The 22,635-nt window shown below is 36.5% G+C and overlaps 1 protein-coding gene and 1 pseudogene across 1 annotated transcript in view; one reads left to right on the top strand and one right to left on the bottom strand.

Annotated features, from left to right (window-relative positions):
* Nucleotides 1-22,635, bottom strand: part of Hcn1 (hyperpolarization-activated cyclic nucleotide-gated potassium channel 1) — a 404,097-nt gene that overhangs the window by 73,138 nt on the left and 308,324 nt on the right. The gene's annotated exons all lie outside the window — the stretch shown is intronic.
* LOC120101123 (small nucleolar RNA U3) lies at nt 9,640-9,722 on the top strand (annotated as a pseudogene).

Here is a 22,635-nt window from a genome sequence, read left to right as displayed (position 1 = left end):
ACATTACACATAAATTATTTTATAAAAAAGTCTTGGTTGAAAATAGTTACATTTCTTCTTAAAAGTCTTTTTTTCCCTGCACTTCAAATTATTATCTTAAGAAGATATTCAGTTGAATGAGTCCTTGTTATTGTATTGTTACAAAGCTCTATGGATATTAATGGCAGCTTACTCATATTGGGTGAATTTTGATTTTTACAGTGTATATTACTTAATAAGTAACTTTGCCCAGTAATTATTCATCTAATAGTTGTGAAATGATTTATCTGCAAAACAGTCTGTTCAAATGAATGAGTGTATATGCATGCTGCATATGTGTCTGTGCATGTATGCATGCACACATGTGAGTGTGTGTGTTTGTGTGTGCATGTGAGTGTGTGTGTATATGCATACATATTAATATATGCATAAGAATGTGCAAATGTTTATGCCAATGTCCACTTCTATTGCTCTCAACCTTAAAGTCCTTAGGCAGGATCTCTTTCTGAATGAGCTCGTCATTCTAGGTAGTCTTGCTGGTCAGCCAGCTCTATGCATCCATTCATCTTTCTTTGTGCAGTTGGGCTTACATATGTCGCATCCCTGGATTGTTATATTAGAGTTAGGAATTCGAACTCCAGTATCATACTTACAGAGCATATGTTCTGTCTTCACAGTCCTCTATCAATTGTTACAACATTACCAAGCACCAGTAGCAATCAGAAACTTATTAGGATTATGTATTTGTGGCCTCTACCCAGACCTCCTGAACGAGAAGTCTACATTCAGGACACAGCAGCTCTAAGCTTAACAGACACTGAATTTTCAACTTACTTCTCTATCTCAAGTAAGGGTTATCTTAGGACATAGGAAGCATATCTGAGTGAGAACAGGAGAAAAATAAATTCAGTTTTTGGATAGCTAAGTTTAAGTGGCTGATGGCACATGGCCATCCTTATATGTAGGTCAGGCACTCAGAGAAGGAAATGCACACGTCATTGATGACTAAGAGACCAAGAGATGGTGTGTCAACTGAGGAGAAATCTGGCAAGAAGCAGAAGTGGCATTTTAAAGGAGTTCGAATATGGAAGAGTTTCAAGTTAAGGATATGGATAATAACTATGTAAGTTTGAGAGGAACATTAGAACAAAACTAAACAAAACAAAAGCAAAAAGGTAAGTAGCAGAACTCCAAGTTTAAGGGGAGAGTGGCCAATAAGAAGAGAGTGTAGAAAAGAGGTGCAGGGCAGTGGACATGAGCTTAGAAATTAGGTAAACATCTCTCTTAACTATCTAACACTTGTGAGAAATAGTACCTGACTTTTCTCTGTTTTCCCCACACATAAGATTTCGCAAAAATGCATACAATATTACTGCCATGTTAGTTGGCCAACAAAAATAAATCTTTAAAGAAGACATGTAGCAATATTTCAAAAAGGAGATAAACAAAATGTGAGAAATTTTATAGAGGTTCGTTAGTTCAAAACATGAAAGACTATCAATGTTTGTGTTAGTATGGCATTTTCTGAAAATTACTCAGTGCATTTACTATCCACCAAGAAAATATTTATAGAAAGTGTAGGTGCAATTCTTCTTTAACATATATTAACAAAAGTAACACCTGTTAGAATTAAAGGAGCTGCTTTCACTCCTACTTAAAATTACATTCTACCCTAATTTTTATTTTCATGAAATTAGAATATGTAAAAATAATATATGTGTATCATTAAATATAAAAGATATCAAGAGCATTTATTGTCAATGGTAATAGTACATCCTCAAACCAAGCGTCTTGAGGTATTTGGATCTATCACTCTGCAATGGTTGCTTCTATTTCTTATGTGGATGAAGTCCAGGCATTATTTACTGGTTTATAGTCATAAGATGGTACTTATCTATCTTCCATATCTCAAAACCTTTTTACACTTGATAATTATTTTAATAGTGTTTAGTTTTTCCCATGATCTCCTCTGTCAAATTACATAGCACATTTACTTTCATTTGTTGCTTAAAGAACTATAAGTATAGATCAAAAGTTTCAAATTTCCTCAATTTCTACTTGCTAATTCCTGGTTTCTAAATGGAGATTATAATGCCATACAGAGAACTGTAATTCAAAATCCATAATGCTTCTTTTGTTTTAAGCAAGGTGAATATTGGCCACAAGGCCAAGTGAAACTCTCAATAATCTTGATATTTATTTTGTTTATTTCTTATAATTTGCCTGATTAACTCTAACTTTGGTCTCTATATCCAGATAGCCATGGTAATTTCTTTAGAAAATTTCTTGTCAGTTCATCTTAAAACATCTATGTTGGCTTCACTGAAACAAACCCTCTAAGACACATATAAGAAAGGGTATGTAGGACACGTTTTGTGACTCTTTTATCTATTAAAGTTACTAAGCTTGCAATAAATCATCTTATCAACATACATGAGCTAGAAAATGCAACAGGTTTTATAGCGAACGTGTATGCATGCATATGGGCTACTTAGATCATACTCAGCCCCTTCCTCTTTTCTCACCCCTCTCTTCCATTTCCCTTCCACATAGCTGGAGGGCTCCCTTTCTATTTCCATGTTCTTCTTCTTTCAACTGTTTTCCAGATGAAAAAAAAATAGTTCTTGTTTTTTTTATGGAACTCATGAGTTCAGTTAATACAATTATGTTCAGTTCAAACCCTTTTCCCATAAATGATATAATTTCAGTCTTCCTTATGGGTGAGTAAAACTGCAGTGTGAATTATCACTTTTTCTTTATCCATTCATGTGCTGAAGACCATCTGGACTGCTTCTTAACTTGACTGTTGGGAGCAGTGTAAAGATATACATGCAATGCAAGATTCTCTATTTTAAGCTGCCTGTGATTCTTTGTGGGTATATATGAAGGAGTATATGTCTGAAACTTATGCAAAGGGGGTTCACATATATGTGTGTGCATGTATACCTACCCACATGCATGCAGACCTCTGGATATTAGCAGCCACTGCTGCATGTTTTTTGCAACAACACTGCATTTATCTTTGAGACAACCTTTTACTCCCTGATTCGGCTAAAGTAGTTGGTGGGCAATCCCCGGGATCCTCCGGTCCTGGCATGTACTTCACCACTGAGCCATCTCCTCAGTCCATACAAGCTCTATTTTTAACTTATTTTGAGAAATAGTCATCACATCTTAATCTTGACTGATGATACAGTTATGGAATCCTGGCTGAACAATTTGAACTAGATGCTGAGCCTCTGAATTTGAGTTTTACCATTACCCTAAACTAGATTTATCATTTATTAACATATTTGTCTTCTCTATGTGTTCTTTTTGACCACTGCTGTGTTTCCTCTTTTTTTTATATCTCACTGCATTTTTCATACATTCTAAATTTTAAATCATTTTGTAAAACTCCTTGAATTATTTTTAATCCCTAAATTTTCTTCCTTTACATCTGTCCCAATGCAGTCATCAAACCCAGTCATTATTGGGGATACCAAGAGGTGCATGCTGACAGGAACCTGACATAGCTGTCTTCTGAGAGGCTCTGCCAGAGCCCAACAAATACAGAGGCGAATGTTCACTAAGTCCCCAATCCAGGAGTTAAAGAAAAGACTGAGGTAGCTGAGGGGGTTCGCAATTCCATAGGAAGAACAACAATATCAACTAATCAGACACCCCATAGCTCCCTGCCACTAAACCACTAACCAAGGAATACTCTTGGAGGGACCAAGCAAAGAGTACACAGGGAGGGACCCATGACTCCAGCTGCATATGTTGCAGAGGATGGCTTTGTCTGGCATCAGTGGGAGGAGAGGCTCTTGGTCTAATGAAGTCCTAGTGTAGGGGAATGCCAGGGAGGCGAGGTGGGAGTGGGTGGGGGAGCACCCTCATGGAGGCAGTGGCTGGGGGACGGGAAGGGGGTTTTCAGAAGGGAACCTGGGAAGGGGGATAACATTTGAAATGTAGATAAAGAAAATATGCAATGAAAATGGAAAAAGTGATTCTAAGGTGTGACTGACTATATTGCTGAAATTTGAAGTTTAAAGAAAATGTAGACTTGACACTTGTCATTGCCTCAGGCACTCTTTATCAACCTTGTCTTTGGCAGGCAAAGCTGAATGAATGTGTGGAGGGAAATGAAAAACAAGCTGCTACAGAGAGGAGAGCCTGGTGGCAGTGAGAAGTGAAAATGTCAATGCTAAGTGTACCGCTTCCTCTGCATGCTCACGCAGGGGTGGGAGGACGGAGGAACTAACATGATAACTGAAGGAATTAGAGGGAGTAACAAATACAACACACTCAGCATTACAAACAAACAACAAAACAAAAACTGAACAAGCAAACAAGAATCAAAACAAAACAACTGAGCTCGCAGTTTGGATGTTTTTACAAAGGATTTTTAAAATACTACCTCTTTTTGTTTGTTTATTTTCTTAAACTTTGGTGATCCTTGGAATTGAACTTAGGGCCTTGAAAATGCTAGGCAAGCAATAACTTCATATCCCTAGCCACAGTTAAACTGTTTTCACATGCAAAATATGATATCCTCCTTAAAACTGCAACTCTGTGAATTACCTATTTCTTCATTCCAGTTCTTAGGATGTCTCCAAATCCTGTTACATTACACGTGCCAGTTTCACTGGTCCTTCATCTCGCTGTGTCTTCTGTATAACCAGTGTAGTCAAGCACACTTTATCTCTCCATTAAATTCATGGCTAACTCTTAAACTACACTACAAGTGTCTGTGTTTTGTGCCTTGCTATAGTTTTTTTTTTTTTTTTTTATTAACTTGAGTATTTCTTGTATACATTTCCAGTGTTATTCCCTTTCCCGGTTTCCGGGCAAACATCCCCCTCCCCCCTCCCCTACTTTATGGGTGCTCCCCTCCCCATCCTCCCCCCATTGCCGCCCTCCCCCCAACAATCTAGTTCACTGGGGGTTCAGTATTGGCAGGACCCAGGGCTTCCCCTTCCACTGGTGCTCTTACTAGGATATTCATTGCTACCTATGGGGACAGAGTCCAGGGTCAGTCCATGTATAGTCTTTAGGTAGTGGCTTAGTCCCTGGAAGCTCTGGTTGCTTGGCATTGTTGTACATATGGGGTCTCGAGTCCCTTCAAGCTCTTCCAGTTCTTTCTCTGATTCCTTCAACGGGGGTCCTATTCTCAGTTCAGTGGTTTGCTGCTGGCATTCGCCTCTGTATTTGCTGTATTCTGGCTGTGTCTCTCAGGAGCGATCTACATCCAGCTCCTGTCAGCCTGCACTTCTTTGCTTCATCCATCTTGTCTAATTGGATGGCTGTATATGTATGGGCCACATGTGGGGCAGGCTCTGAATGGGTGTTCCTTCTGTTTCTGTTTTAATCTTTGTCTCTTTATTCCCTGCCCAGGGTATTCTTGTTCCCCTTTTAAAGAAGGAGTGAAGCATTCACATTTTGATCATCCCTCTTGAGTTTCATTTGTTCTAGGCATCTAGGGTAATTCAAGCATTTGGGCTAATAGCCACTTATCAATGAGTGCATACCATGTATGTCTTTCTGTGATTGGGTTACCTCACTCAGGATGATATTTTCCAGTTCCAACCATTTGCCTACGAATTTCATAAAGTCATTGTTTTTGATAGCTGAGTAATATACCATTGTGTAGATGTACCACATTTTCTGTATCCATTCCTCTGTTGAAGGGCATCTGGGTTCTTTCCAGCTTCTGGCTATTATAAATAAGGCTGTGATGAACATAGTGGAGCACGTGTCTTTTTTATATGTTGGGGCATCTTTTGGGTATATGCCCAAGAGAGGTATAACTGGATCCTCAGGCAGTTCAATGTCCAATTTTCTGAGGAACCTCCAGACTGATTTCCAGAATGGTTGTACCAGTCTGCAATCCCACCAACAATGGAGGAGTGTTCCTCTTTCTCCGCATCCTCGCCAGCATCTGCTGTCACCTGAGTTTTTGATCTTAGCCATTCTCACTGGTGTGAGGTGAAATCTCAGGGTTGTTTTGATTTGCATTTCCCCTATGACTAAAGATGTTGAACATTTCTTTAGGTGTTTCTCAGCCATTCGGCATTCCTCAGCTGTGAATTCTTTGTTTAGCTCTGAACCCCAATTTTTAATAGGGTTATTTGTCTCCCTGCGGTCTAACTTCTTGAGTTCTTTGTATATTTTGGATATAAGCCCTCTATCTGTTATAGGATTGGTAAAGATCTTTTCCCAATCTGTTGGTTGCTGTTTTGTCCTAACCACAGTGTCCTTTGCCTTACAGAAGCTTTGCAGTTTTATGAGATCCCATTTGTCGATTCTTGATCTTAGAGCATAAGCCATTGGTGTTTTGTTCAGGAAATTTTTCCAGTGCCCATGTGTTCCATATGTTTCCTTATTTTTTCTTCTATTAGTTTGAGTGTATCTGGTTTGATGTGGAGGTCCTTGATCCACTTGGACTTAAGCTTTGTACAGGGTGATAAGCTTGGATCGACCTGCATTCTTCTACATGTTGACCTCCAGTTGAACCAGCACCATTTGCTGAAAATGCTATCTTTTTTCCATTGGATGGTTTTGGCTCCTTTGTCAAAAATCAAGTGGCCATAGGTGTGTGGGTTCATTTCTGGGTCTTCAATTCTGTTCTATTGGTCTATCGGTCTGTCTCTGTACCAATGCCATGCAGTTTTTATCACTATTGCTCTGTAATACTGCTTGAGTTCGGAGATAGTGATTCCCCGTGATTTATTGTTGAGGATAGTTTTAGCTATCCTGGGTTGTTTGTTATTCCAGATGAATTTCCAAATTGTTCTGTCTAACTCTTTGAAGAATTGGATTGGTATTTTGATGGGGATTGCATTGAATCTGTAGATCGCTTTTGGTAAAATGGCCATTTTTACTATATTAATCCTGCCAATCCATGAGCATGGGAGATCTTTCCATCTTCTGAGGTCTTCTTCAATTTCTTTCTTCAGAGTCTTGAAGTTCTTATTGTACAAATCTTTTACTTGCTTGTTTAAAGTCACTCCGAGGTACTTTATATTATTTGGGTCTATTATGAAGGGTGTAGTTTCCCTAATTTCTTTCTCGGCTTGTTTCTCTTTTGTGTAGAGGAAGGCAACTGATTTATTTGAGTTAATTTTATACCCAGCCACTTTGCTGAAGTTGTTTATCAGCTTTAGTAGTTCTCTGGTGGAACTTTTGGGATCACTTAAATATACTATCATATCATCTGCAAATAGTGATATTTTGACTTCTTCTTTTCCGATCTGTATCCCCTTCATCTCCTTTTGTTGTCTGATTGCTCTGGCTAGAACTTCAAGAACTATATTGAATAAGTAGGGAGAGAGTGGGCAGCCTTGTCTAGTCCCTGATTTTAGTGGGATTGCTTCAAGTTTCTCTCCATTTAGTTTAATGTTAGCAACTGGTTTGCTGTATATGGCTTTTACTATGTTTAGGTATGGGCCTTGAATTCCTATTCTTTCCAGGACTTTTATCATGAAGGGGTGTTGAATTTTGTCAAATGCTTTCTCAGCATCTAATGAAATGATCATGTGGTTCTGTTCTTTCAGTTTGTTTATATAATGGATCACGTTGATGGTTTTCCGTATATTAAACCATCCCTGCATGCCTGGGATGAAGCCTACTTGATCATGGTGGATGATTGTTTTGATGTGCTCTTGGATTCGGTTTGCCAGAATTTTATTGAGTATTTTTGCGTCGATATTCATAAGGGAAATTGGTCTGAAGTTCTCTTTCTTTGTTGTGTCTTTGTGTGGTTTAGGTATAAGAGTAATTGTGGCTTCGTAGAAGGAATTCGGTAGGGCTCCATCTGTTTCAATTTTGTGGAATAGTTTGGATAATATTGGTATGAGGTCTTCTATGAAGGTTTGATAGAATTCTGCACTAAACCCGTCTGGACCTGGGCTCTTTTTGGTTGGGAGACCTTTAATGACTGCTTCTATTTCCTTAGGAGTTATGGGGTTGTTTAACTGGTTTATCTGTTCCTGATTTAACTTTGATACCTGGTATCTGTCTAGGAAATTGTCCATTTCCTGAAGATTTTCAAATTTTGTTGAGTATAGGTTTTTATAGTAAGATCTGATGATTTTTTGAATTTCCTCCGAATCTGTAGTTATGTCTCCCTTTTCATTTCTGATTTTGTTAATTTGGATGCACTCTCTGTGTCCTCTCGTTAGTCTGGCTAAGGGTTTATCTATCTTGTTGATTTTCTCAAAGAACCAACTTTTGGTTCTGTTGATTCTTTCTATGGTCCTTTTTGTTTCTACTTGGTTGATTTCAGCTCTGAGTTTGATTATTTCCTGCTTTCTACTCCTCCTGTGTGTATTTGTGCCTTGCTATAGTTTTAAGCTAATTTTTATGATTCAGACAGAGAATCTTCCGGTCATTTTACTGCTCTCTCTTCCTTAAGACCTTTTAATATTTTTTTGTTGCTCTCAGGGTCAAGTTCAGTCTCTTTGCATCTACATAGTTTTCTTATTAACATGGTTCTCGGCCTCCAATTTGTACATTCATTAGTGTTTCTTCCCCAAAGGAACTCAGACATTCTTACTTCGCTCTTTTCTGTTTCGTCATCTCTAACGTTCTTTGACTACATATTTTACTATCCAAGGTATTCTTTAGTTTACTTCTCAAATATTACTACACTAAACATTATCACTGTTCCTCTGCAGCACGTACAATATATTTTCTGTACACTTAGGAAGAATGCTGTGTGGGTGTCTTAGTTATGCTCAGAGCTCCTAAAATTTTTGTGAAAGGTCAGTCACGAAATGTATATATTTCCCAGATTCACTGAAGGGGAGCCAGTACTCTTATACATCAACTGAAAAGTAGAATTGAAGATTGTGTTGCTTGTCATATTTCAGTAAAAAAAAATGGTATCAGTAATCGTGGGAGATGGGCTTATTTTCCAATGTAGACTGACAGCTGGGTTAGTGTTTAAGTGGTACTGGTTATCAGTGCTTCTTATACTATGGATATGTTTTAAAAAGGACTTTTTAAAGTTTTAAAATTTGTTGTAATGGATTGTGTTTCTGGCAATCCATCTGTATACAATGTCTTCTCACTACTCAACCTAATAAAATCAAATGGTATCAGTAATTTTAAAACATAATTTATATTTTCATTTTTGTACAAACTTTCACAGCAGATACAAATAATAACACATTACCTTAAATGTAACAAAATTTAAAGCACATTGCACACAATGAATTTATTTTCCTTGTTTAATTCATCTAAATATCTCTCTTTAATTTATAAACCATCTATCTTGTTCATTATCAAGAATATTTTAATATAATATTATCTATACAGTTACCAAATTTATAATATCTGATTTAATCCTGCCATGAAAAAGAAAGAAAGACATCTATGTGTATAAAACACTAGGCTCTGTGCTAACCAGTTTGCCAAATATTATTTCTAAAGGATTTGAAGGAAGATAGTATTCATTTTTAAGACATATGTTCAATTATTCCTACCGGGGACATTTTAATCTCTGTGATAAAAGAATTTATGGTTATTTAGAAGCTAAGCAACAAGGTCATTACAGAGTAAGTTACATAGTGAAGACATAAACGTTTTTCTGATATTGCCTCCCAATATAGTGAATGGGAGGAAAACAATCAATGTAAAAACGCCAATCTTAAAAAGCATGGTTATAAAGTAAGCCCAAAGACTATACTTTCAGGGATCATTTCTATAGTTCGTTACTAGAGAAGTTTCTCTGACTGTGTAGATAAAGTAAGCCCATTTGCAGTTAAATCAGACTTTTTTTGTTAACTTTCTTTTCATTTACCTTTAGTGTAAATATGAAGTGACACACAGGGTCTTCTGCAGGTAAGTACGTCTCTCAAGCCTGAAGAAATTGGGTTTGTCCTGTTGGTAAATAGTAAGTACCTACGTCCTCCATAGAATTAGGAATCTTACAGCAGAGTGTGTAGATCAGATATTTGCAGGAAATGTTACAATGGAAAAATCTAATTTTTTTTTCTGGAATGATCTCAGGCTGATGCTTGCCCTCTTGTTTGCAGACACTGGATTTCCATTCAGATACTCACTGTGAAATGTTCTTTTTTATATTAATATGTATATAAAACTGTTTGCCCAATGTGCAGAATTTGTTTATCTGTCATTATTATTGTGGTATTTTTGTTTGAAAAAGACAGACTGAGAATTGTTAAGAAAGCATGTATCATATTATATTTATAATCAAGTAACAACAAAATATGAATGAGAAATGAACTTATCAGAAAGAAATGCCTAATAATGAAAGTAATTTTTAAGTATATACACTGTTGTTACAAAATTCAATAGCTTCTGTTCTTTAATTATAAAAATTAGTGTTTTTAAGTTAAAACGGTTAAAAATGTTTTTGAAAGAGATAATAAAGTTGGAATTGGTAAGCTTTTATGAAATTACTTGTAACTTAACAAGTTTCATCATATACTTTAATTATTCTGCTTTCAAAACAATATTCCAACTGTGCCTGGCTATTGGCATATACCTTTATTCCCACGATCTTCAGCAAAGCATTGCCTGGGCTATATAATAACATACTGTTTCAAAATAAATTGTGTCCTAGCACATTCTTATTTTGAATGCTAAAAGAAAACCAATGTGAGTACATGCTAATATAATGTCATCAACACAGGTCTGGTTAGAAAACAAGATATATACAGACTGCTTTATAGCACTTCTGAACTTTTAAAATTCAATGAATATATAAGAAATACTGTAAGTACAGTCAGGTTTGTAAATAATAGCATCTACACAGATATTTCTTGATATTCAGAGTTTTAAAAATTACTTCTCCTGAGCAGCTTAATGTTCACCATAATCATGGATGTGTCTTCTTTTCATTCATTTGCATATTCTTAGTTTGAAAGAGACAGTAGTGTGTTTTGTTTTACTTTAATGGCTGGGGTTGATCTATGCCCATGCTGTCTACAAAAACCAAAAGACACTTAAAATATGATCAAGTGTGACACTATAAAGTACACCCACACACATATCTTCCTGGTGCCTCTGACATTCTGCATACATAAAAATTTTTTGCTCTTTTCATTTCATTCTATGGACATTTTCATATTTTTCTTTTAAGGAAAACAAAATTTTTAGTACAATATATTCTGATGACAGTATCCTTCTTCTTCTAACTCCCCAAATCACAGCTCCTCTTTCCATCTAAATCTATAAATCTATACCATTTTTGTCTCTGCCCCGAAAACAAATACAGAGCTAAATAATAATAGAATAAAAACAACAACAATAAAAAAAACAGTAGAAAAAGAGCCAAAGGAAAACTTCAGAAATACTTCTAGAGGTAGAGACACAGGAATCCCATAAAAACACAAAACTGGAAACCATACAGTCTCATAAGGCTTTGCAGTTTGTCAGCAGCAGCAGAGAAGAAACGAATTCTTGTTGCTTGTGGAACGGTACTATGGGCTAAGTAAAATACATAAAACTATTAGGACAAAAAGTTGTATAATGCACAGATAGTCTGAAAGAAGGAAAAAAGTGCTGAGCACAACAAGAGAGCTCCGTTAGTGAACTAACTTAATACTGTATAATTAATACAAAATAATTTATTTTAATGTCTTTGTATAAATACATATGTTTTGGAGTCATTTTTGTTGTCTAACATTCATTGATATAATAATGCAGAAAAAAACAAAATTTAAACAAAGGAAAGAAGGTACTATATACAGATGTCAGGTGATATTCTATATGGGCATAGATGTGCAAATGAGTATTTTTGAAACCTATCGATGTTTTAAAATTTTTTTCATTAGATATATTTCTTTATTTACATTTCAAATGTTATTCCCTTTCCTGGTTTTCTGTCCATAAGCCTGCATCCCCATCCCCTCTCCCATACAGGTGTTCCCCCTCCCCACCTCCCTTACCCCCCTGACATTCCCCTGCACTGGGGGTTCAACCTTGGCAGGACCAAGGGCTTCCCCTTCCACTGGTGCCCCAACAAGGCTATTCTCTGCTACATAAGCAGTTTGAGTCCTGGGTCAGTCCATGTATAGTCTTTCAGTAGGGGTTCAGTCCCTGGAAGCTGTGGTTGGTTGGCATTGTTGTTCTTATGGGGTTGCAAGTCCCTTCAACTCTTTCAATCCTTCCTCTAATTCCCCTAAACGGGGTCCTGTTTTCAGTTCAGTGATTTGCTGCTAGCATTGACCTCTGTATTGGACATGCTCTGGATGTGTCTCTCAGGAGAGGTCTATATTGGTCTTGGGCAATGATAATAGTAAGTGCAATATTTCTGTAATGATTTAAAGCTTCCAAAGAGCATTTGGTCTTCTGAGTACTTTATTAGAGTCTCATGGTTTTTTATGAGTCTTCATGAAGATCCTGAGAAGTGCCTGATGCACATTGCATAAGTCAGAAGTCACTTTATTGTGCCCAGAACCCTTGTCCAGTGTTCACATTTATGTGTGTTAACTGCTGCATAATGGTGATGCAGACAGTGAAAACCAGCTGCTACTGGCATTAATATTTCTTAAAGATTTCTAGATGCATTAACTATTCAGCTCAGCCTGAGAATAAAAGTAATGACTTCAGGAATCTGGCATATAAAATAATGGGACAGACAAGGACTTAAAGAAAATATCAAATCCTACTGTGTACCAGAATATAGTTAAACTATGTGTGTAATCTGGTAGTTTCACTTCTCCAGGCAGACTCTAACTGGGAGCTAGAGTGGTCATGCAGAGGCCAGGAACCTGCATTTCAGATTCATAGAAGACTTAATATGTATAACAAATATTTCAAATTGTATGCATGGGCTTTGTGAAGTGTTAGCCTTCACAAAAGTGAAGAAGCAAAAGTGGACAGTCATAGATCGAGAAAAGTGTTAAAGCCAACAATTAAGTCAGAGAGACGTAAGATTTCTTCCAAAGGATCTAAGAGTTCAAGAGAGTTATGCACATTCTTGTTTGCCTTCAAATTAATTTTCTGTCTTCCTTCCAACATACTTGAGACTTTGTGCTGGGAATTGTTAGTAGGAACAAATATGGTCATTGAAAAATGACTTTGGAACCTTGGCAATATTTGAGGAACTAAAGTATATCTCAAGGTAGAGGTGGAGAATAACCCCATTATCCATGGCTCCCTTTTGGATGTCCAAGAGAAGAAGTTTGGAGAAAAAGATGCAACTTTGAATTTTGCATCTTTCCTTCTTTAATTTTATGCCTTAGAGAAGTAACTTGACTCTCTCTGTCTTCTGTCCCTTCGTGTCATAAAGTGGTCTGACAAGCTACAGAGAAGGCACTGAAGAATGAAGTATGATCTTGCATATAGCAGTGCTAAATGAATGTCAGTCCTGGGTTATGATCACTTGAATATGAAATAATTTACTGCAAAGGCACAAACCCAGATGCATATGCAATATGTGAAGGACGACCAACAGACAAGAGATAAAAGTGTTGATAAATATGTTATAATTTTAAAGTAAAATAGATGTGAAAATATTGCTTTGTGTTCTCTGGAGATCCCAATTGGAGAGGTCTGCAATCCACAGTGGGCATTTCTATCAGCACGACCCTTTGTTCTCCTGGTACAGTAAATGAAGCTTACTGAGCATATTTCAAATTGTTATAAGCAATTCATCCCAATCTTTGGAAGCGACATTCTTTAGGCTAACTCTAGGAGGCATTTCTGAATTATTCCCAGTGCTGAGTTACCTTTCTGAATGTTTTAAGTTAATTTCTTATTCCCTATGCTCTTAAAGGTGAAGTTTCGTGGTTTCCCCACTCTTTTCTCCTGCCTTTTGCTGCAGGCATTTCTTTAGCTCCTTTGTGAGCTGATCTCTTTTCGTTCCTTTCTTTACTTTTCCTGTAACTTTCCAATTACTTTGGGGGCCTTTTTTTGTGCAGACTCACCTGCAGCCTATTCTTTATAGGCTCAGTAATTAAGAGTGCTTGCAAAAACGAGCCTTTAGCACAGTTGTTGGTTCTTGGTAAAGCCAATTAAAAATGTTACATATTTGAAGAGACAAAAATATGCAAACACTTCTTGTAACTACATGTTGACACCTCTTCCTGTGACTCACGGGAATTTTAATTTAGTTATGACTCTGTTCGTACTATCAGGTGGTCATGTGATGGGGTGTCACGAAGTATACATAATGACACAGCCATTTATAGTTGTAGCGCCAAACCTGGGAGGAATAAGATCACTCAAGAGGGTGGTATAGAAAGACGGCATTGAGTTTGAGGAATAATTATTGGCATAAGTAATTAAGGTCATTATTATAGAATACAAATGGTCAGGTTATTCTAAGAGACATGGTCTCTTTGTACTATGTCCCCAGCCAGCAGTACCCATTAATGAATTATGTGCATAAAGATGACCCAGAAGACACTTTAAGTGTCTTTTGGATCACGTCAGTGAGATTAACATATATTTAGTGTAAAAGAGACATGGAGAGCTTGAGGGCACCATGGAGATAATTGTTTCCAATCCTCTCATTTCACAGATGAGAAGAAGCCCAGAGTGGCGAATTCATTTTCACAGGTTTTACATCTAGTTAGTAAATGTCAGGGATAAAGCCAGTTCTCTGAATTCTTAATGAACAGTCTTTCCATTATCACCGATGCCGGCCTACTGTTTGGTATTGTTTATTACTCTTTTGTATTTACCAATCCTTGGGGCATGAATCTGTATTTCTCTTAACTATAGTAATTTATAAGCCAGGGAAATCATTTTTTGACATTTCTGGTTAAAGAGGCACTGTGGCTAGAAAGAGAACTTTTCGTTCTGGACACAGAAGTATACTCACTCCATCTGAGACTGAAGCTGGGTTTGGAGCCTGGCAACTCAGAACACATTCTCAAGCCTTCACGGGGAAGTTAAACACACTTCTCACAATGTGGACTAGGAGACAGTTCTCTGTGCATCTAACCACGAATCCATCCATGCTTGAAAAAAAAGCGTGGTTTTCCTCTTCCTCCTCTTCCTCCTCCTCTTCCTTCTCTCACCTCTCTTTAATGCAATCATTCTTTTCACCTGAAACATTATCTTCTCACAATGCCTCTTTTTCACTAATATATGTTAATCTTACTGACATATAGAGTAATCCTTAGGCTGAGTTTTGGTTTTGTCTCTTTCTATTGAAATAATATTAAAGGCATAAAAGATAATGATTTCATTAAAGTTTTGCAAGCTGATACAGAAATGAGTAAACTTATATAACCAAAATTAATTCAATCTATTGATTCATTCCTTGATTGTCATAAAAGTCTCATAATATATTTGTATTATGTTGGCTGTTACAACATGGATGTTGAATGCCCCCACAATAAGATTACTTAAGTCTTGCACCCCACAAATGGAAATATAAGGAGGTTGGAGAGCCTTGAAGATGTGGGCCCTGATAGGAGATTTTTAGCCACTTCAGCCTTACTCTGGAAGTGTGTAGTTGAATGTTTAGATTTTCTCTTTTGCTTCCTGGCTAGAGGATCTTCGCTGTTGCCTTCCCTTTTTATTCTTTATTTTTAATACACATGTGACAGTGATTTGTTATCTCATCAAGGGCCTAAAAGTAAAGGGTTTGACTGTTCAAGACTCAGAACTTCTAAAACCAGAATTGCCATGAGCCAAATACATTTTTATATGTATACATTAAAAGTTTTAAGGGCTTCTTATGGTGACAAAAAGCAGACTAACAGAGTAACCATGCTTTATAAGCAATTTTTTAAATTTTTATATTCAGACAAGTTCCTGGCGTAAGTGGGTAAGGGAGCCTGCTGCTTGCATAAAGTAAAATTAGTTCCTTAATGCCATTTAAGACTAGAACATTATTAAATGTTATTTCTGTATCCAGAGAAGCGGCAGAGAACATGAAAGTGCTGTGAATACAATCACTATTAAGAGTCAATATTTGCCTCTAGCAGAGCATTGTTATAAAATCATAAAGTGCTATCCTAGAGAGCAAGGATTAATTTTTTCATATTAATTCATATAGTGATTTCAATAATGATGATAATATTAGTACTGACATAAACGGAAACAGTTTTTGTTAAGGTATTTTAATAAACTGTATGCCCTATATGCCCTGATGCTTTTGAAATTAAAATGTTTTTTCAGAAAATTTCTAGAAGTCCTCAGAATTAATAGAAACTTGGAATGCAAGAGAAACCAAGCAAAGATCCTCCTCTCCCCAGGTAAAATCAATGTGTTCTATTGTTAGACGTGAATAAAACTATTCTCAGAGACTGCTTGACTGCTCTCCACCCTCCGTGGAGAATAGGGAGCAGGGATCAGTGCCATTAGCCTGATGTCAAAGAGTGTCCACTAGCAACTGCAACAACAGATTGAAAAAACTATGCTAATAATATTTCTAAGTATACAACTAATTATTCAACCTTAAATATTCTGCCAGTCTGTTAATACAACTATGTTCTGATAACTTTGGTATACCTCATGGTTTTTAACTCTCCTTTGTAGTAATTAAAGTTTTACACTAATTTCCTAAAATAATCAATATCTTAATTTTAAAGCATAAGTACATGCTTCAAAATTTTAACTGTTTTTAAAATCTGCAACTAGGTTACAATTATATGATACACTATAAACACTAATCATATTTATCCATTTTAAAGTAACATGGGATATTTCTAGATAATATAAGACCACTAAATATTTTCACCAATATTTTCATAGCAAAACATACAAGATCGTTCTGTTTTATTTATAAATACACGTAGTATTTCCAAGCTGTTCAGTTAATGATAGTGAAGAATTTACACTTCTGAGAAAACCACAAGAGCTTACTATAGAAAACACAGGAAATTTATTATAACTATTTTCTAAAGCAGAAAATACTTTGTGGCCTGGAAAAAAATTATAATCCACTTAAGCCTCAATTTCTCCACCTTTAGAATTTGTAAACTAATTCTTTTAGTGTTAGTATTTGCTTGAGGAAATCCTGAAATTCTGTGAAGTATCATGCACTTAAAAACCTCCATGTAATGCTAATGTTTTCTATTCAAGAATATGAAATACATGTGTGAAGATCTGCAGGAGATCTAATACAACAGGCATGTGCTGCGATGCCTCTGTTACAGCAGATGCAATCAAAAGCAATGTGAAGCCTGGGTTTGCTATTTGGTGCCAAAATGACCCATAAATCCAACATTCTAAAGTGAGAAAACAGAGCTCCAAGCTTCTATGTTACATTGGCAAAACTGAAGATAAATATTGCTTATGTCAGACACACTCATCTATATTATGTTCATTTATCTAGTATTTTGGCTTGCCGAATATAGAGATTAAATATGGAAGAATTTGTCCATCCTGCTCATTAAATATTTGACCTTTTCAGCATCAAAATAGTTTGCACATATAGAAAACATTGGGATAATAATTCTACCTTTCCAGATAGGATGCTAGATTATTTGTTTTGAAATGATAATAAAAATCATGTGATTCCCAAAAACTCCTGAAGATGAAGCCCATTGGCCCTCTAGACATTTTAAGCACACTTGCCTGGAACATAAGACAGGTTTTTCACATGATTGCTGCTCAGTTTGCTAATTTCATATGTGTGGAATATGATTTGATATCTCTTGATCTCTGGATTTTAATACTTAAACTGTGACTTGAGAAAGATGCAATCTTCTTTCTTTTGTTGTCTAAGCTAGAGTTATCCATCTTGCTCCTCACAGTATTCTTGGGAACTATTTTGTTACTATGTATTGGTGATTTATTGGTGGGCCCACTTTATTATGCCCACCTTGTAATGACTTGTTTTGTGGCAATATAGTTTGCTGCAAAAAGTAAAGAGAATACGAGAGAAAAAAATTATCTAAACAGAAGTCATGAATTACTGGATTAAAAAGCTCTGAAAATTTTTACACTAAAAACACATTTGTTTTAATGTGATTTGAACAGCACTAATCATCAGATGGGTAGCTTAACACTTCAAATGCATATAACTTCTTTCCTAAAATTCTTCCTTTTACATTTTTGATTCTTTAGAATTGTGTAGGTTTAGATTTTTTTTTTTTTTTGAGCTGGGGACCGAACCCAGGGCCTTGCGCTTCCTAGGCAAGCGCTCTAACACTGAGCTAAATCCCCAACCCCGTAGGTTTAGATTTTAGGCAGCATGTGAACTAGAGCTAAAGTTTAAATGATTTTATAATATTTTATATGATATGATATGGTATTTCATGTGATATTGTTCAGAATTATAATACAAATGATTTTCATGGTAATTACACACATATTTCATCAATCTCATGAAGTTTACAACTAAGGATTCTGAATTACCTGTAAGAGCGAGAAATACCCATTTGTGTACTAGTTTTATGAAATATGTGTTTTCTCTAACATATTTGTATAAGACAGGAATAATGGGCAATCCCTCACCAGGAACTACTTGTTATATCAAGGAAAACTGTCAGAGAGTCAGGGACTTAACATGACTTCCTTCCTTCTAAACCAAGTTAACTGGAGTTGGAGAGACAACTCATTACCTGAGGTCAGATTCCATGCACCCACAGGTAAATCTGGACATTGTAATGAGTGCCTATCGTCCTAACGTGGAAGTCAGAGTGAAGATAAACTTGGGGATCCATTTCTTAAAAAAAAAAAAAGGTGTACTGAAAATGTTTGAGAAAGTGTCTCTGTCCTTCCTTGTCTGCTAAAGGCATCTTCTATTGGTTAAAATAAAAAGTTTACGGCCTATATCAAAATGTAGGGTAGAAGGTTGGACATCTGACAGACAGACAGGAACTCTGGTACAGAATATTGCCACCCAGACTTGGAGGAAATCAAACTTATGAAACTGAGAAGCAGCAACCAGCCCTATGGCAGACACGAGATAGTGCATGGGGTTACTATAAGTTAAATGCTAATTAGGGATCAAGCCTAACATAAGGCCTAGGCATAAATGAATAATACATCTACATGGTCTAATTCTGAAGCTGGGATGGGCTCAGAAAAGCTCAAGCAGTCACATAAGGTGGATAATCATAGAGGAAGACCTTTGCCTCCACATATGGGCATCACATCTACACGTACCTGTGGACATACACATGCCTGTCACACATATGCCAACTAACATACTTTAATATACTGAAACCCAGTGTCAATTTCCTTCAAGTTTATGGTAAGTTTTCTGATATTCAAAGATTTGCCAGATTTTTCTCATAGTGCTTGGACTGAATCCTGCACAAGCCAGACAAGTGCTGTAACACCAAGCTATGTTGCAATATCCCACCTTCTTAAAATATATTTCTACTGTTATTGACAGTCCGTTTTTGTTAAATACTTAAAAACATTGTGTAGAAAATATCTGGATAATCTAAGTGCTCATGAAATCAAATCACAAGAACTTAGGATAAGCCGGAAAACAACGCGACAGAATGATCATATCCTGCTTGCACTCCAAGAGACTAATTAGGTGTGCCTATATCCTTTGCAGGGTCCAGCCATGAAGTGATACCCCAGCATGATCTTTCCACTCCTAGGACTAACTTATCTCGACAAGCTGCTTGTTGCTCAAGGGGATTCCCAATGTAGTAAAATAATTTTACACTTTGATCAGAATTTATAGGGACACAGATGAGGACTAGCCTCTACAAACAGACGCCTCTCTATGCCAGTTGAATGGGGTGTGACTATTCTTCAAGGCATCTTGGCATAACAATGGCATCTTTTACTGGTAAAGTTTCCTCTTTACCACAGTTAAAATTGTCTTTTGCTAGGAACTTTAATCTCCCTCATTGCTTCTTTTTCTGTGTTTCACCACTGCACTGCTGTCTGTGTTTCAACCTTTAAGAGTTTTGCTATTATCTTAGGAGGTAGAGCTCTGAGCTAGAAGTCACTAATCTAGCAATCTGAATCCAAAGCATGTGAAGTGTTTCTGAAAAGTAATGTTTAAATGATTCATTGACTTCTAGGGTCCTCTCTAAATATCACTAAAGAAAACCCTATAATACTGGAGTTGACTGTTACTTTTATTAAGAATGCCAACTTAAGAATTTTAAAAGAGCTTTGCACACAGTTATTTAAGCGACCTTTCAAATATTTCTTCCATTAATTGTTATTATTTACTTAGAATAATCTTTGAAAGTATGCTACTTGAAAAAAATCTTCATGAATTTAGGATATTTTATGATGTAATTATCTGAAAATGCAGCATTTAAGTAAAATAATAGTATATTTAAATAAAAATGAAAACACCATAAATTAGTTTGGCTTATAGATTTTATTTATCTACCATAACCTTATTTGTGCTTTAAAGTTTTGACAGGAAATATAACCATTTTTTTAAAATAGTATTTTTCTCACTTCACATACTCTTGAGAGAAATTTCTGATTGAAAAAAGTTAATTATAATATTATTTATGAACCATAAATTATAGTTTAGTTTTACACAAACTTTCACTGAAAATGAAAGGAAAAATCGGTGTTTGGCCTTTAGAATAAATGGTTATATCATAACTGAAAAGTTATGCTAAGTAAAGTAATTCTTTGTATACATACAAATATTTTATATTTGAGATCCATATAACAGTTTTAATGACAGTGATATCTGTGTTCATGAAAATACATTCCTCTAATAATGTATGGATCATTTCCAGGTTCTGGTAGAAGTGCACTTGAGGCACCAAGATAATGTGATTTGAATACAGCTCTACTCTATTCTTCTTTGCATCATGCCTCTTACCGTTCCCATGTTCCATTTCCTTATACTGTGAGGGCATCTGAAAATTTAATGGTTACCCTCTTCTTACTGGGTGAAGCACAAGTGGCCTGAGATCTCACATGGACTCAGTGATTCACACAGTGCAGGGATTCCCAAGGAAAACCCAAGCATTTTGCTGCCTCTCAGTGTTGGTTTTACATCTCCGGCAGAGGATACTATTCTCTTACTTTAATCTTGTTCTCTAACATGTTCCCTGTGGAAAGAATTATTGGCAGGTCACAGAATTGTCAACTCCTCAGCCAGTTTCAGGAGAATGACTACATTCTCCTATATTTTTGGTTGTGACCCTAGCCTTTACCACCTGAGCCATCTCTCCAGCCCAACAGCACTACATTCTCATTGTTGGAGTGGGAAGAGAAATGATGTGTGTGTCCTGTTCTCTTTCCATTATCATGATCTGGAGGAGAGACATGCATGTGGCACAGATTCAAACATCCAGATAAGAAAGCAGGTTAGTAGAGTCTGGGATCTTGTGAAAAATACAAGACTATAAGTCACACCCCAAACTTAATTTGGGACAGAAATTTGTGGTCTGACCCAAGAATACTTATTTTCAAGAACTCAGTAAATATAACACAAAACAAAAATATGGAAAGCATCCCTGCTGGAGTTCCACACTGACCTGGCTTCTGAGCCACAAGGTTTGTTTCTGAAGACACTGGGTTCGGTCATATCTTATATAAAGTTAGCATTTGCCCAGCATAGGTTCCCCCATTCACAAACATCCTGCAAGAGTCTGTAGATATTCCTTCCTTACGTAATATTTATGCCAATTAACACTGTACTCTTACTAGAGTTAGTTCAAATGAAACTTAACACCAAAGAACAAGAGGCCATTTTTACTTTTTAAAAAAATATTTCTGCATGATAGTGACGCTTTCTAAAAATGCCAAGGTAATTCTATTATTGTCACTTTTGCAGTCTATATACATAACAGACACTGCATGTTTAGCTCAGTGAGGTCAACATAGTCCCTCTCAGCCTAACTGTGTCATTCTGTACTTTGCATGTCACCTTTGTCTGGGATTCACTCAGACTTTGCTTGATGTTCTCGAACAGTCATTTTCATACTGGTGTTCTCTGTGTAGGGCTCAGTGCAATGTCTTCTCTTTATTTACCCTTCACATATCTTAAATACAATTTCTTCTTTTTTCACCCCATTATATTGAACATAAATAATACACAAAAATATTACAATGTCTTGTCCTGCTGCTACATTTCATTTATTGCACTTAAAATTAAGGGTCTTCATGACATGGAGTTTCCTGAGTCTTGTTACTAGTGGTTTTGCTTTCCTTTTTTTAATTGGATTTTTTTATTTACATTCAAATGTTATTCCCTTTCCCGGTTTCCTGGCCATAAGCCCCCTATCCAATGGCCCTCCTCATTCTTCTATAAGGGTGACCCCTTCTTCCTGCCTCCCTCCCCTGACATTCCCCTATATTGGGGGTCCAGCCTCAGCAGGACCTACGGCATCTCCTCCCATTGGGGCCTAACATGGCCTATCCTCAGCTACATATGCAGCTCGAGCCATAGGTCTGTTCATGTGTAAACTTTGGGTAGTAGTTTAGTCCCTGAGAGCTTTGGTTGGTTGGTATTGTTCCTATGGCATTGCAAGCCCCTCACAAGAAAGCTGTTATCAGGCGAATGTCAGCATGCACTTCTTAGTTTCATCAATATTGTTTCGGTTTGGTGGCTGGATATATATATATATACACACACACACACACATATATGCTGGATCACCAGGTGAGGAAAGAGGAAAGCTCTGAATGGCCATTCCATCAGTCTCTGCTCCAAACTTTTCATCCCTACCTCCTCCTATGAATATTTTCATATTTTCATATTTTCATATTTTCATATTTTTATTCCTCCTTTTAAGAAAGACTGAAGCATCCACACTTGGTCATCCTTCTTCTTGAGCTTCATGTGGTCTGTAGATT

The sequence above is a fragment of the Rattus norvegicus genome, chromosome 2, assembly GCF_036323735.1.
Source record: "Rattus norvegicus strain BN/NHsdMcwi chromosome 2, GRCr8, whole genome shotgun sequence".
Classification (NCBI taxonomy): Eukaryota; Metazoa; Chordata; class Mammalia; order Rodentia; family Muridae; genus Rattus; species Rattus norvegicus.
Note: the sequence above shows the minus strand (reverse complement) of the source record. Positions and strands in the feature narration are given on the sequence as shown.